This window comes from Notamacropus eugenii, chromosome 3 (genome assembly GCF_028372415.1).
Source record: "Notamacropus eugenii isolate mMacEug1 chromosome 3, mMacEug1.pri_v2, whole genome shotgun sequence".
Classification (NCBI taxonomy): domain Eukaryota; kingdom Metazoa; phylum Chordata; class Mammalia; order Diprotodontia; family Macropodidae; genus Notamacropus; species Notamacropus eugenii.
In genome coordinates, this window is record NC_092874.1 from 487,232,847 (window position 1) to 487,245,705 (window position 12,859).

A 12,859-nucleotide genomic window follows, 5' to 3' on the forward strand; every position below is an offset into this window, starting at 1 on the left:
GTGAGTGTCTATTTTTTCTAGAAAACAGGGTGTAGAGGGCTAAACCTCCTGAATGTCCACAGTCTGGGAAATGGCTGAACAAGTGAAGTAGTATCCTAGATGAATAAGGGAGCTGGGAGGGGACTCTGCCAGTCAGTCAATCCAACTAGCTTCATTTTACAGTTGAGAAGACTTCAGTTACCTTTTCTACCTCCTTTTTCATTTGACCAATTCTACTTTTTAAGGAGTTGTTTTCTTAAGTGTACTTTCCCCCCATTTTGTCAATTATATTTTTAAGGGAATTGTTCAGTTTTTCTTCTATCTATCTAATTTGACTTTTACCATCCTTCTTGAGCTCCTCCAAGGTTTTTTGGACTTCAGACCAGTTCACATTCCCCTTTGAGGTTTCAGATAGGGGTATAGTGACAATGCCATCCTTTTCTGAATTTGTGTTTTGACCTTCTTTGTCCCCTTAGTAAGAATCTATGATCTTTGTTTTTCTATGTTGCTTCTTGCTCATGGTGTTTGCCTTTTCCCTGGCTTTTAAAGCTGATCTCTGTTTCTGGAGCACAGGGGACACGGTCCTATGATTCTGCTGCTAGGTGCTAGGGGCCAGGTTATTGGCTTTGTGTGCTGGGCCCTCAGGTGCTGGTAGCTGGAGGCTGTAGAGGCTGTAGCTTATTTGGTGCTGAGCTGGAGCTGGTGGTGGTGCCAGGTGTTTGCTGATGTCAGGGTGAGTTTTATTGCATTATCCAGGGGTTACACTGAAGCATGTGGAGCAGGGAGTGGGGTCTGGCTGCAGGAGGTGGCCTCTCATCTTGGGCTGTGCTAAAGCATGGGTAGGCTCAGATGCTGGTGGGCCTCCATCTGCCAGCACAAGTGGTGGTCCTCTGTGCTGGCATCTGCTGGTTCCCCTGGCTGTTCCAAGGCACACGATGGGAGGGAGAGCTGGTGTTGGCACTTGCCTGCTCCACCATCCTGGAACTCAGAATCTCCTGATGGTCTACTGAGGTGGGGCTTGCTAGGATCCCTCCCATCCTGTACTGGTCCCCTTCAGCCACAGCAAGAGGAACCTTTCCCATTAATCGCCCTAGCCTCATGGTAAAAGACTGCTACACCTTGTCTTTCTATTGACTCCACTGTTCCAGGATATTTCCTGGGGTAGTATTTTCTGGATTTTTCAAGTTCAGTAAGGGAGAGTGAGATTGATTCATTGCTTACTCTGCCATCTTGGCTCCCAGAAGTACCTGCAGTTGAGAAAACGAAGGAAAATGAAGTGACTTATCTGAAGTCACACATGTGTCAAACAAGAGCTAACGTTTGATCCCAAATTATGTTATCCCTGTGCCGATGATCTCTCTGCTGCCCTAAACTGACAGGTATAGTACATATATTTAATGAAACATTGCTGCTTTGTGAGAAGTTATGACTATGACAAAGAGAAGTGTGGGGAAATTCATATGAACTGATGAAAAGTGAGATAAGGAAACTGAGGAAAGCAATATGGACAATCACTATAATAATGTATGTGGAAAGAACAACAAACAATAATAATGAAGGAAATGGAATTAAAAGGATCCTTTTGGAGAGAGAGGAAGAGCTGTTTTCCCCTCTCATGGAAGGAGGGGGGTGGTTTTGGGTGGGAAGTTCAGCATTTAAAGCTAGGTCTCAATTAGTTCAAATAATGAACCCTCTGAAGTGGTCACATTGTACAAGTTAACACTGCAGATTTCCCCTAGATTGGAACCAATCATCATATTTTTTGTAATTATCACTTTGAAAAATACAGATTTGAATATGCGTGACCACTTTGGGGAATTCATTAATCACAGTCATTGGAATCATCACAAATATTAGATCATGGAGAGGTAAGATATAGGATCATAGTGTTGGAAAAAACCTCAGAGATTGTCTAGTCGAATTATCTCATTAACAGATGAGGAAACTGAGACACAGAGAAATTCATCAGTGTTCAAGCTCATACAGAGAAGGTGACTGAGGAAAGATTCAAAGCTAGGTCCAGGGAGCCACAAAAGTGTGTTCACAGATTTTTAATTGTCCTGTGATTCTAAGTTTAGATTTCTTGCCTTTACCATTGTAAGCTCTAGTTAAGTGACTGAGCCAAAGTCACTGGGCTTGTACAGAACTTCATGATGCTGACCCAGGCCTCTTGATTCGCCATGTAACTCCCTTTCCCCACACTACATAGTGCCTCTTAGGAAAAGGTCTTTGTAGAGAAGGACTTGCCAGGTATCATCAAACCATCGAAGAAGGGAGAAATGAATCATGCCAAAGCTGTGGTTGTCAGCAGAACCCTCTCCTGGCATGACTGAGCTGTTTGGTCTTATGTCCTGTGCGTGATGGAGGCATCTCCACTCTCTGGAGAGTTTTCCTTTGGCATTCGGTGAGAGTGGGGACTGACAGGGAGGCCATGCACAAGCTGTACCAATGGCTCTGAGAAAACCTGGTTCATTTTTATTAGTAGCTCCAAGATTGTTGTCTTCTCTGAAAATGTCAATGACATGTTTTTTTTTTGGCATTTTTATCTTGTAAATCCCCCAGAGCTACTGAGCAATCGGCAGAAGTGCCCTATATTTGACTACCTAATAAATAACCCAGGCTGCAGTCATAGGGCAGTTATATCTAGCGAAGTGGCCAGGCGCTGTGAGTCCCAGGTTGGACCTGTGCAGAAGCATTTCTGTCTGAGGGGACCCTTGCGGCCACAACTGCATCCCCAGCAATAGTCTTCAGAATCCACTTTAGGTACCTAAAGTGGATTCCTGGGCCAGCTTATGATACAGGTCCTGCCCCTGAGCCAAGGGGCACAGCCACAAGGCTGTCCTGGCCCCTGCTCTTTGCTCCTCACACACTCTCTTTGTAACCTCGTTAGATTCCATGAATCTAAATAGGATCTCTGTGCAGATGACTCACAGACCTATATAGCCAGTCCTAGATTCCTGAACTTTAGTTCAACATCTCTTCCTGCCCCTTGGACATCACCAATATTTCTGGCCTACGTCCAATCCTCAACATGTCCAAAATACAACTTGTCCCTTCTCTTCCAGCCCTGGTGAGTGAACTTGTAGACCCAGTGACATCTTGTCTACTTAATTTTGCAAATTATTTGACCCAGTTTCTTATGCCATCCACAAAGACAAGTCAGACAGATATGGGGCAAAGTACAGAACAGGAGCCTTGAAAAGGGCAGAAGAGTGTGATTTTCCTCCCCAAAGACCTGACGCCTCCCTGTGGCATGGAATTGGTCCTGGGGCATGAAGGCTCTGCAAGCAGAGCTCCAACTTTCCCAGGCTGGAGAGGTCATGGGTCCAGTCCCACTGGCCATGGAGGCTACTGCCCATAGGCCCATCTTGCTAAGATTGGAGAGACATCCCCAGAACAGAGTGACAGGAAGGACACTTGTTAGAATGTTTCAGAAACTGCTAAGCACTAGGGGTAAAAACAAGAGCCAACCAAAAAACTCCAGTCTTGACTTCAAGGGGCTGAGATTCTAATGGGGCAAGACAATTCACAAAGGCATGGTGGCAAGTGGGAGGGAGGGAAAAGGGGTGGAGCATTGTGGCCTGATAAAGTCACCCATCAGAGCCGGAAGTGGACTCCTGGTTTCTGGGACACAATGATTTCTATCTACTTACATATGCAAATGTCTCCTTTGATAGAATATGAACTCCTTAAGGCCAGGGACTGTCGTAATTTTGTCTTTGTATCTCAAGAACCATGTCTTATATCCTGTAGGTATATCAATACATGCTTTTTATTAATTGATGGCTTTTATAGATGAGGCAAATTGAGGGATGTATCAGACACTTATTCAGACTCTAACATTCTTTAACTTTAAGAACCTATCAAAGATAGGAATGAATGAATAACTCTAAAATGAATTGGTGTTTGTTGGAATAGTGTGTGTGTGTGTGTGTGTGTGTGTGTGTGTGTATAAGGAGAGAGGGAGAGAGATGGGGGAGGTTGCATCACATAGACACAAAAGACACTTCTAGGGACAACAATGTTTCTTTCATTTTTTCCCCAATTAATAGTATTTTGTTTTTCCAATTACATGTAAAGATAGTTTTCAACACTCACTTTTAAAGGATTTTGAGTTCCAAATTTTTTCTCCTTCCCTCCCTTCTCTCTCCTTCCTCAGATGACAAGCAATCTGATATAGGTTATACACGTACAATTATACTAAACATATTTCCACATTAGCCACGTTATGAAAGAAGAATCAACAAAAGGGAAAAACCGCCAGAAAGATAAAAAAAGAAAATAGTATGTTTCTATCTGCATTCAGACTATCGCTCTTTCTCTGGATGTGGACGGTATTTCTATCATGAACCTTTTGGAGCTGTCTTAGCTACTAGCGTTGCTGAGAAGATCTAAGTCAATCATAGTTGATCATCACACAGTATTACTGTTACAATGTTGCTATTACTATTACAATGTTGCTGTTACTGTGTACAATGTTCTCCTGGCTTTGCACACCACTCAGCAGCAGTTCATATAAGTCTTTTCAGGCTTTTCTGAAATCTGCCTGCTCATCATTTCCTGTGGTACGACATTCCATCACAATAGTACACCACAGCTTGTTCTGTCATTTCCCAGGTGATGTGGATCCCCTCACTTTCCATTTCTTGGCCACCACAACAAGAGGTGCTATACATATTTTTGTACATGTGAGTCCTTTTCCCTTTTGAAGATCTTTTTAGGATGCAGACCTAGAAGTGCTATTGCTGGATCAAGGGTATGCATGATTTTATAGCCCTTTGGGCATAGTTTCAAACTGTTCTTCAGAGTGGCTGGATCAGGACACACCAACTGCTTTTGCAGCTGTGAACCCTGGGACCAGAGGACCATTGATGGCCTCCTTCTATTGCATTCATAAAAGGTCAGAGTCCTTGGGGCAAAGCAGAGCCCCTTTATCTCAAGAAGCTTTTCTGCTCTCTTTGGGCTTTAAAAGCTGAGATTAAGCTGACTTTGCATTTCTGCGTAACAGACCCACCAAATTCAGGTCTTCCCTGACTCCTCTTCAAGCATTTTGAGGTCAGAGTCACCCACCTTCCACTGCTTGAACTGAAGCCAGTCATTTATTAAAGAACAAATACAGGCCCAGAGCTGACGACCAATTCTTTCCCATGAAGTAAAGAGCTCAGCTGAAGACAGGCTGCTGTCGTTGAGGCAAACTGTCTTCAGCCACCTCCCCAGCCTCTGCTGAGGCATCTGCCTAAGCCCAGTCCTTCCCCTCAGAGCCTCCCTCATGAAGTGAAAGCATGAGTTTGGAGTCCCTGCAAACAAATTTCAGAGCAAAACTCTTGAATTCTGGCAGGTGCCTGGACTACTGAGCTCCCATCATCCCAGAAAACAGGCAGCTTCCCAAACAGGTCACTGAAAGGCAAACGCAAGGACAGGAACTCCTGGGTTTCCAGATAGTCAGTGATAATGGACCAGGAAGTCCAGGCAGAGTCTAATCCTGACCAGCTTCTGGAGCCATGAAGGCTGTTGATGACAAGACCTTGCTCATTGTTGGCTTCCATTAATTATCTGATATAAGAGCTTTATGATGTTAGAGAGAAATGAAATTCTATTATGTCATTATGATGATTAATTATGGATGAGTCTACACGACACAGAAGGATTTATGGATCCAATTTGTGACTGCATTGCTGAAGCCTGCAGATCATGAGCAGGATCTCAATCATGGTAGGAATTGTCCAATAAAAACAGACTCAAAGCCAGGGCCAGAATTTCTGCTCTGAATTAGTGAAGTGCATCAGGATGTGACTTGAAAGAAGGAATAGTGGAGCCTTTCTCCAATCCTCCCAACCCCTCGAATTTCTCTGAAATAATAATTGTGCTCAAGGGATAAAGCTATGTCAATATTCTCCACGGTTTTGGGGACCAAGAATTCAAATAAGGTAAAAATCTCATGAACTCATGGCAGAGAAGAATCCCTAAATCCTAACCTTCATAATTGACATGCCCACCCCTACCTCCCCTCTCTGGAAGGACATGAGCTTGCAACAGAATCCAGCCCCCTCACTCCCCACACAGTCAAGGTCTTGGAAAACCAAGAGGCAAAAGCTTTCTCTGCCTTGGATTATAACTCTCTGGGCTTCAGTAGTACTAGACTAGAAAACTCAGGAGCAGATAACTTGGGCAAGACTGCAGAGGGTGCATGGATCTATCAGACCTGCTTAAAGCCAAAGGCCCTGTATCCAGCTGGGGCTGGTTATGTCCCCTTAGGAATCACTTGGGAAAGAGCCTGAGGTTGGTAAGATAGCAATCATCAATCTTGGGAAGACACTGAGGTAATTTTGAGGTCCATTTCTCAGGGAAATCACTATCATATGGAAAGGAGGGGTGGCTGGGCCTAGAGTCAGGAACTTGAACTCAAATTTAACTTCAGACTCTTACCAGACATGTAGCATTGGGCAGGTCACTAACCTGCTTGCCTTAGTTTTCTCAACTGTAAAATGGGGATCATGAATGCCCAAAAAACCCTCATTTGGTCCTTCTATTCCCAAATAGCTATCCTATCTCTTCTGGCTTCCGACCTCATCATTCCCCAAAGTGCTCTCTCTGAAAGTACCAGTGATCTCTTAGCTGCCAAATCCAATGGCTATTCCTCAGTCCTCCCTGTTCCCAAAGCAGGAAGTTGAAGGTCTAGTGTCAGTCTCTGCCTTGGACAGCAGATGTGTCTTTTTGGTGATGGCACGTTCAGCTCCCAAGGAATAGGATTGCTTCCCAGGCGATGTCAGAGCTCTGCTTGGCAGCCTTTCAGATGCTGATTATCAGGAGACTTTGTTGATCTTTTGTCTAATGGGGTGACTGGACTTACCTTCCTCCCTATTTACCCCCAGTGCTCGTGGGGAACCCCAATAACTGACATTGAGGTGGTTGTTCCAGTGTTCCTGACACCGTGGGCAACCTTCCCTTCTGGGTCATGTGGAAGCACCCTGATCTCACCTCTTCCTGAAGGAGAATTCCAGGTAGGGACCTCCCCTGGAGCAGACACTTGGGGCTGGTCCCTGCTGTCTTTGGGCTACCCCAAGGGCTGCTGCTCTATGTCTCCCAGAGAGGGGGTTGTGACCTTGGGTTCTTCATCTCAAAAATGTGAGCCTTGGAAATGAGAGCTGAGATTCAATTAGTCTAGCCTTCTATTATTTAGCAGAGAAAGACTTTGCCTGTGAGCCCAGTGACCACGATATGGAGTGGGAAAGCAATAAATGGATTATTAGGATCATTATAAGTCATTTCAAAGTGATTTAAAAATCAAAGCCTCCTCAGTTTGACAAAGGCCACCAGAGAGGAGAATTGTAGAGGGTGCTATTGCTACTGTGGTTACCCCTCTTTGGGGACACCCTGGGCTGTGAGTAGGGCACCCCTGGTCTAGGCTCCCAATATGAACTGAACCTTCTGCTGGACAGAGATGGGAGCTAGGCCTGCTAAGAACAGCAGCTCCCAGTGTTGGCATGGGAAGGCCAGCGTCTGTCCTTCCTAAATGCAGCAGCTAAGTTGGGCCAAGAGAAGGGCAGCCTGCCCTAGCCCAGATAGGGATGGAGGGCAGACTTTGTAGATGACAATTTCTGGGGCATCTGAGTAGAGTCACTTTCCACCTATCAAAACTGACATAGGCCACCTGGAAGTGAACTATGTTTGGTGCTATGTTTGGAGTGTGTGTGTGTGTGTGTGTGCATGTGCATGTGCGTGTGTGTGTGCAGTATAGTGCACTCATATTTTTACCTCTGCATAGAACCACATGGAAACTCTAGGGGTGGGGAATCATTGGACTTGAGGTCACATGTGGCCCTCTAGGTCCTCAAGTGAGGCCCTTTGTTCTGAGATTTGTTCTGTGAAGGTTGAATTCAGCCAAAGGGCCACACTTGAGGACCTAGAGGATCCCTGCAGTCTAAGTCACTGAGCAAATAAATAAAATCACTCCCTTCCCCATGTGAATTTGAATCAAGATGCTGCTCCTTGACATGTCACTAGGTGAGAATGCCTCAATCCATCAGCTGGGATAAACATTCATTAAATACCTATAAGCTACAGATATTGTGCTAAGTTCTGAGAAACAAGAAAGACCAAAGGCAGGTCCCTGCTCCAAGCCTCTCACAATCTAAATAGGAAAGAATGAACAGAGATGACACTGGAATTAAGAGGGATTTGGGAATGAATGAGTGAATCAATGCAGCAATGAATCCTAGACTTCAGACCTAAAATGGAATATTCCTCAGCCACCTGGGAGACAGCACAGGATGTGTGTTCTGGTTAGTCAAGGAGACCTGTTGTGTGTCCAACATGGAGCTGGCCAAGCAACTCGAGAGCCTGGCAGCAGAGAGGAGGGAGTGTGCCAGTTAAAGCCACAAGAACAATTGCTTGAGAGGGAAGGCGGAGGACGCCTTGGCCTCTTTCCCAGCTCTTCCTTGGCTGGAGGAGGACCTAACGAGCTTCAGAAGGTCTGGAGAATTTGGGACTCCCCTCTGCCCAATGACATCCCCCCATTAGGTTGTAAATTCCTTGGAAGCAAGGACTATCTTTTGCCTCTTTTTGTATCCCTAACATTTAGCACCATGCCTAGCACATAGTAGGTTCTTAATGTTTGCTAATTGATTGCCAATCTAGCAGTGTTCCCAGAACAAGTGTCAGCACTGACATTATGTCTAGAGATTCAAGGCTCGACCAAGAATCTGAAGGGAAAACAAACAGATGCAATAACATCTTATCCAAGGTGAACATCCTGGGGAGTCCAGCAGAAGGACTTTCAGGAGCTGTGAGCTGCGTTTGTCCCAGACGCTCTAAGATGGAGCTCATTTTTTCCTGGTTTCTGGATGAACTAGTGGGAGAGGGTATCAGAAACTTTGCTTTTCCTCCTAGGCTCTCTGGCTGGTTAATGTCACTGATAGTCATGAGGGGCAGCAAACAGGGGAGTAATGAGCCACAATGTTAGAAAGACTCCTCCAAACCCTCACAGATGTTCTAGAGCCCCGAGAGGAGGCAGTAGCCATCCTCTGAAGGCCCAACACTACTGTGTTCACCTCTGACCTGGCACTTAGTAACTTAACCTCTCTCTGCGAATTTCCTTCGTTTGTAAAATGGGGATAATAATAGCACCTACTTCCCAGGGATGTTGTGAGAGTCAAGAGTTAGCACATGTAAAGCACTTTGCAAACTTTAAAGCACTAACTGCTATCATCATCACCATCATCATCACCACCATCATCATCACCACCACCATCACCACCATCACCATCATCACCATCATCACTATCATCATCATCACCATCACCATCATCACCATCACCATCATCACCATCATCATCATCATCACTATCATCATCACCATCACCACCATCACCATCACCACCATCATCATCACCATCATCACCATCATCACCATCACCATCATCACCATCATCACCATCATCATCACCATCACCATCACCACCATCATCATCATCATCATCACCATCACCATCACCATCACCACCATCATCATCATCATCACCATCGCCATCATCATCATCATCATCATCATCACCATCACCATCACCACCATCATCATCATCATCATCATCACCATCACCACCATCACCATCACCACCATCATCATCATCATCACCATCACCATCACCATCACCACCATCATCATCATCATCACCATCACCATCACCACCATCATCATCATCATCACCATCACCATCACCACCATCATCATCACCACCACCATCACCACCATCACCATCACCATCATCACTATCATCATCATCACCATCATCATCATCGTCACCACCATCACCATCACCATCATCACCACCATCATCATCATCATCATCACCATCACCATCATCACCACCATCACTATCATCATCACATCATCATCGCTGCACGATAACTGGAGTACATCTTGACTCCTTAGTGAACCAGCTCAGCTTTGTCCCATCCTCTCTCCAATCTCTTGCTCCCTTATCGCATCCATGACTCTGCTTAACCAAACCTCAGTCTTGGATCATGCCCACCATTCATCACCTTCATTCCTACACGTGTGCTGCTGAGCAAAAATGGAGAAAATCCCATAGTCATTCTGACGTATGTATATATGTATAAATGCAAATTTATATTACCCAGCCTACCCTGGGCCCTCACTAATTGCTAGCAAATCTATTCTTCCTTGCTTCTCAGTTCACTCTCACCTTCCACACTGGTCTTCCAACCTCCTCAAACCTCCCATGGCTCCTGTCTCCCACCCTCTCAGATGAGAACGGTCTCATATTTTGTAAAACCAAAACAAAATGAAGCAAAAAACCTCAAAACAACAAACAAAACTCTATTTTCCATGAGCTGCCTCTTCTTCCCTCTTCCTCATCTCTTATCATTCAGGTGGTTTTTGCCCCGCTCCTCCTTTATCTTTGTCTCATATGATGAGACCAAGGCCATCTATTTGTTCAAGTGACCCCCTTCCTTCCTCTCTCCTCCAGCACACTGGCTCCTCCAGAGTTGCCACTGTCCCCCTGTGTACTGACTCCTCCCCTATGGACATGCCCATGTCACCCCCATCCTGGAAAAACCCTTCACTTGATCCTTCCATCCCTGCCAACCTTTGCCCTACTCTCTTCTGCCCTTTTTAATCAAACTCCTTGAAGAAGTCATCTCCAAAAGAGGCCTCGGCTTTCTCTTCTTCCAGTTTCTTCTGAGCCTCTTACAATCTGACCTCCAACCTTTCCACTGGAACTGCTCTTTCCAAAGCTACTAATGATCCCCAAGTTGCCAAATCCAATGGTCTTTTCTCAGTCTTCCTCTTTGGCTTTTCTGTAGCTTTGCATGTTGTTGGCCTTTCTTCCCTCCTTGATCCTTTCTTCTCTCTAGGTTTTCAAGATATCCCCTCCCTCTCCTGGTTCTCCTCCTCCCTCTCTGACAGCTTCTTCTCAGTCTCTTTTGCTGGATCCTCCTCTAGATCACACCCTCTAACCATGGGTGATGCTCAGAGCTCTGTCCTGGGCTCCCTTTTCTTTTCTCTCTATCCTACTTCACTTGGTCATCCATCAGCTCCTATGAATTTAATGACCATTTCTGTGCTGATAATTCTCAAATTTACCTTTCCCACCCCCATCTTTCTCTGACCTCCAATCTTACATCATCAACTGCCTTTCAGACATCTCAAACCAGATGCCCAGTAGACATCTTAAATGCAATATGTCAAAAACAGAGCTCATTATCTTTCTCCCTAAGCACCCCCACTATGGGACCTGAGGATGGGGAGTGTAGAAGTGCCAGTGTGGTGAGACATGTACTGGGTCACTCACTCAGCTGGGGATGAGTTGATGCTGGTGTTGCTTCCACAGGGACCTGGTTTACAACCACTGAGATGTTGGAAAAAGCTTCCTCAGTTTCCCTAGTGGTCTGAATGTAGCTTCCATTCAGACTGTTGAGTATACTAGGCTGCTGGCAGTTGAGACTCAGGCCCCAGGTGACATCTGAGCCAAAGACTGAATCCTCATTGGTGCCTTTACATAGGGAAGCTGGTGCTGGGGGAAGCATGTACGCTTTGTAGTTACAGGATCTGAGTTTGAATTTTGACTCTGTGCATTCTCTTTGTGACCTTGAGCAAGGCAGCATCTTCTCTGGGCCTGTTTCCCTCCCAGTCCAACGAGGGGATTAGATCTGATGATGCTTACAGTCCCCTTCCTCCCCAGGCCCAGGATCCTGGCTATAAGAGGCAGTGTTGGCAGCAGAAAGACCACTTAAATATGGATTCACTGTCATCACATCCCGGGGCCTGGGCATGAAGCAAAAATTAGTGGACCAGGGTATCCTAGCAGGTCATTCTGACTCCCATGAGTCTGAAGCTTTCCTTTCCTTTTGGAAAACTTACAACTAAAATACAATTATTTAAAGAATTTCTCTCTTTTTCTAAAAATACTATTTACTTCAAAGTCACTTCTGTCCCCTTGAATTGATCAGACACTCAGAAACTCAGTTCAATGGAGTCCACGTGCAGGAAGTGATGGCTCCACGACAGCTCCTGTGCTGGGTTTATGATGCAAAGTGAAAAGGAAGCCTATCCTCCAGTGCTCCTCAGAAGCGGCCAGTAAGCAGTGGAGGCTATTGAGGACATGCAAAGCCTGGCTGGGCTTCCATCAGTGCTGAGGCCTTGGGCCTGACTACATAATGCTACTTCCTAATGAAATTATTTTACAAAAGGCCTTGGGGGAAACCAGGCTCTGCTGCTGAAAAGAGACTCCTTGGATACCTGCATAATACAGAGAAAAAGACTGCTCTGGATTGGTCTTTAGATAAGTGTGAAGGGATCCACATTACACAGAGGTGCAGCAGGTTGGAGGTGGATGCATTTGGGAGGGTCAGGCAAGTGAGTGGCTGCTGCTGGCTTGCAGACCATGGAGAACCTGGCTGCCCAGGACAGGTCCTGGCTCCTCCTTTCTTAGAGGCAGCTGGTATTCCTGGGAAGAGAGAGAGCCCTTTTCTTTGAAGAGAGAGTGCTTTAGACAAGGCCATTAAAGTGCGCCATGACCAGGAACATTTACTGTCTGATTTCATCCTTTTTCAGCAATGTGGGGTGATCTTTGTCCTTCTCCAGGCTAGCACTGCCCCAGGGGAAGGATTCTACAGGATAAAACTTTTCGGAGTCAAGGTCACCAGCATTCCCTCTCCCCTATAGCCCCATTAGTAGCCACCTGAGCAGCGACCAAAATGATTCAGCTGCTTTGTGTCTCATCTGTAGAATGAGAGTGAATACTTTCTCCCAAAAGGATGGATGCAGACAGTGATGGGAGCTCTTCTTCCCTGAGGACATTCACACAGCAAAGACTTTAGTCTACGGAAAGATGCTGTAGTTATGCTGAAAACAACA